We start from the raw sequence: 4,024 nt of genomic DNA on the forward strand, positions 1-4,024 counted from the left end.
ACATTTGCTCATGCTTGATGCACTTTGATGTAGCCTACTTGATGTTCTGCTGTTATTGCTCTTAAAATAAAAAGCACACAATTGGTAACATTTAAAAAAAAACAAGTGTGTGTGTTTCATTTCTTGTGTACACCAGTAAGCAATTTAAATTCCAGGCCAAGGCTAGGCAGAATGCAGTACTCTATTCAGTTGTTCAAGGTGGACTACCTCAAATAAAGAAAGAGAAGATACGCTAGCATAGCTACGCTAGAAAGCCTTTTCCCAGTGAGTGCTAGCTGTGCCATAGGCTGAGCCTGCAGGGCCTGCACTACCTTCATCACACGGACGCTACGCTACAGGTCCACATGCTTGATGGTCCTCGTGGGGTTCTTCTGTAACCATGGCTCCTGAGATGAAAATCACACAACACATTCTGAGCCAAGCAGCTCACTCTCTCTCCTCACCCTGCTGCTTCTGGCCGCCCATTTGTTCACCCACCCTCCCATAAACTTTAAGTATAAGTATGAGTATATATACTTTTTTGATCCCGTGAGGGAAATTCAGTCTCTGCATTTAACCCAATTTGTGAATTAGTGAACACACACAGCACACAGTGAATACAGTACATGGTAAAGTGAAGCACACACTAACCCAAAGTTAACCAGCGGTGCTCTGGGTGCAGCGAGGGATTAGGTGCCTTAAGGGCACTTCAGCCGTGGACTGGTCGGGGATCGAACCGGCAACCCTCCAGGTACAAGCTCGAAGCCCTAACCAGTAGGCCACGGCTGGCCCAAACTGATGACTCACCAATTCGCTTTATTCACATGGTGGCCATTGTAAAACCAAAACGAGGCAATAATGGGGTACACAAACATTTCATGGTTGTGTTCTATGCATCCGCCAGCAGGTGGCGGGCACACGTTGAGTCGGTTAGTGCCCTATATGTGGAGTCGGTGTAGGCCTACCCCACAGCCTCCTTTTGGTTTACAAATGGATGGCCATCACCTGAATAAAGCAAATTGCGTTCTTGAGTCGTTGTTCCCCATAGCTCGGCTTTAAGCCTACCTAACACTGACAAGATAGGCCTATGGGAAAGATTCCTGAGATTGCAGTCCTTTAACTAATGTCCATCATTCAAGCTTTACTCAAAAGACTACGATTTTTCCAAGAATCTTTCCCGAATCTGGTCATTGTAAGGTAGGCTTTAGCTAAGCTAATTCATGGGTTTCATCAGGTCCCTTTCCAGAGGTGTATTAAAATCAAGCACCTTGATAATGAATGCAGACTGCATGGTGCTTGATTAACCCACCTGTGGAGAGGGACCTGATGAAATAACTGAAGAGTCTCTCCACTGTCCTCATGTTCTTACATTTGACACGTGGGAGTGTCAGCCAAGTAGTTCTGATAGCATGCAGTGATTGAAACATCTACATCAAGGGCGTAGGTTTGGTCTCAGCTTTGGGGGGGACACCCAGAAGTGAACTTTTACTGGGAAGACTGTAATTCGTTTTTGTTTTCGTTTAGTTTAAACAATAGCCTCTTGCGTTTATATTACTATACCCGCGTGTAGAGGAATGTGTGCGGACGACAATTATTATAGTATCCACTGTTTAACCACTAGATGGCAATGTTGTTTCTCAGATAACAGAAGCTACGCATATCTTAGATTTGCCCAGATCATATAGCCTGTTATTTAAGTAACTGTGTATGGGTATGAACCATAGTTTAGGAATAATATCTATACATTTATGAGACATAATACATATATACCCGAGACTGTGTAATGCTGAACAAACAACATTTTATTAACATAAATTATTATGGACATTATACTAGCAAAAAGTACTGCCACAGGAAGTACTTTCAGAACTTGTCTAGCAATGCAATGACAGTTCTTCATTAAACTGTGAATTCGGTGGTCTCCCTTTTATTTCTCTGCATTGTATGGGCTACACACTAATACATTACAAAATTAATATAGAAACGAAAATGTCTCAGATCCACTGTTTATTGTGTCTGTAAGATTTAAGGTAGGCTAATTAAGCCTACTTGGTGACTTGGTAAGGAAACGTTGGCATTCTATCAAGATAGATAGAGCAACTTCTATGCCACTATCCGTGCTGCACACCCCTAATCAATGCTATAACCTTGGTTGAAATATTACAGACGCTAGGTTTAGCTGTAACAATATCCTGGGTAACATATAGCCTACTATCACTAGTTAATTATATTTTCCACGGTACAATCTAAATTTGAAAGTCTGGTCACTAACGTTACCACTGCTAGTTTGTGTGGCTATTATTTGCTTTGTGAAAAAGCATTATGTCCCCTTTGTATGTGCAAGCTTTGTATGTTCCCTCTTGGGTGGCATAGATGATCTACAACAGTGGTCGGCAATAGGCGGCCCGCGGGCCAGATGCGGCCCGCAAGCAAAAAACATCTGGCCCGTGAGATCTTTTGAACCAGAGAATGAAAACAAATAAAAAAAATAAAAATAAAAATCGGACTGCCAGTCTCAAACCTGCTCTTTATTTTCCAGAACAGAAGAATTTCAATCAATCTAAATGCTTAGATATTTGTTTCATCTGAATACGAGTGAAGAAGCACGCAGCGAGGTGCAGCGTGAACGCACAACATGCAAAAACAAATGAAGTCAGTGGACAGCGCTGGTTCTCAAATTCCAAGCTAGTCCCTAAAACATGTTGTCATTCAAACAACGGACATTGGCTTATGGTGATTAAAACACGACTTCTTTTAAACAGGCCGGACATCAAACAGGCAATTTACGCACATAGAACTGTGAAAAGTAAAACACGAGTTTCAAACATTAATAGTGCGTGTTATTTAGGAACGCAACCTTTAAATTAGCATGCTTACTTTCGTGGTGCCGTCTTGTACTCTTTGCATGCAGAGAAACCCTCGTTAGTAGTTGTTACAGATCAGGCATGTGGGCTTTGCATTAATACAATTAGGGAGGATGAAGGCATAGTTCTCTGTCCATTCATCATTAAAGATCCTGTTTTCGCTGTTAACTTTTCTCTTCAGATTTTTTCATAGTGCCATTTTTTGACAGCTAACAGCAACGCGTGGAAATGTTTTTCTGGTGTTTTTTATTATTATTTTTTAAAGACACAGGCATAATAGCGCCCCCAATGACCAGTCGACAAATTTAACCTACATCAGCCTGCTTGAATGTCTCTGCTCTGTCATTTCAAGAGCGCCTATCATTTTTACCTCCTCCGTTATTAATTAATTAAATTAGCCATTGTTTTGGTTGTGAACTTGTGGCCCGCTATGTAATGGCTCGGAAAATATCTGGCCCGAGGCCAAACTTAATTGCCGACCCCTGATCTACAAAGTACAAAAAGGGGCAAACATATACGTGCTGAAGAGCAAAGGGAATGTTAAAATGTTTTACTCTGGCCTTTTATGGGGTGTATTGGCAGACAGCCTCGGTAACTTACCGTTATCGTCGACACCCGCACGCACGTTTGTCTGCCAGTCAGACTCTGCTAATCTGCTTTGACACTCTCGAGTCCCATGTGTGTAGCGCTTTCAGCCAATCAAATCACGGCGCGTGCCTTGTAGGCCTACTGCCGTGCTGGCCGTCGGAACGCAAAAATAAGTTCGCGGAAATATTGGGGGGGACAATTTTGTCATCTTAAAATATTGAATGGGACTACCCAGCTAACAATTTCTGGTTAGGAGAACGTTTTTAGAACGTTTTTTTCCTGGTTAGGAAAACGTTGCCTGAAAGTTGCGAAAGTTGCCACAAGGTTCCCCAGGAAAGTTTTCTTGACGAAAATACTACGTTTTTTTCTGGTTGTTTATTTTGGTTAGCAGAACGTTCTCCTACCCTTTAGGGAACTTTACTATATTTGGTTGCATTAACGTTCCCCTAACCTCCCAGCAACAAAGTGTAAAGGGGGAAAAAATATGTAGAATTATAGTGACATCGAGGCATGGCTCCGCTGTACACTTGCCGTCTGCGGCGACGGCCTATCTGCAACCTGGGAGAGCGAACGTCTCTGATGACTAAGGCAAT

At 42.3% G+C, this 4,024-nt stretch overlaps 1 protein-coding gene across 1 annotated transcript in view; it reads left to right on the plus strand.

The window, feature by feature from the left end:
• LOC134070067 (serine protease 33-like) overlaps nt 1-23 on the plus strand; it is a 4,806-nt gene extending 4,783 nt beyond the window's left edge. Inside the window, exon 5 of the mRNA XM_062526275.1 lies at nt 1-23. This exon is cut by the window's left edge and continues 336 nt beyond it. The gene's annotated coding sequence lies outside the window, so the exon portion shown is untranslated.
• Nucleotides 24-4,024: the final 4,001 nt, after the last annotated feature.

Source organism: Sardina pilchardus, chromosome 22 (genome assembly GCF_963854185.1).
Source record: "Sardina pilchardus chromosome 22, fSarPil1.1, whole genome shotgun sequence".
Classification (NCBI taxonomy): Eukaryota; Metazoa; Chordata; class Actinopteri; order Clupeiformes; family Clupeidae; genus Sardina; species Sardina pilchardus.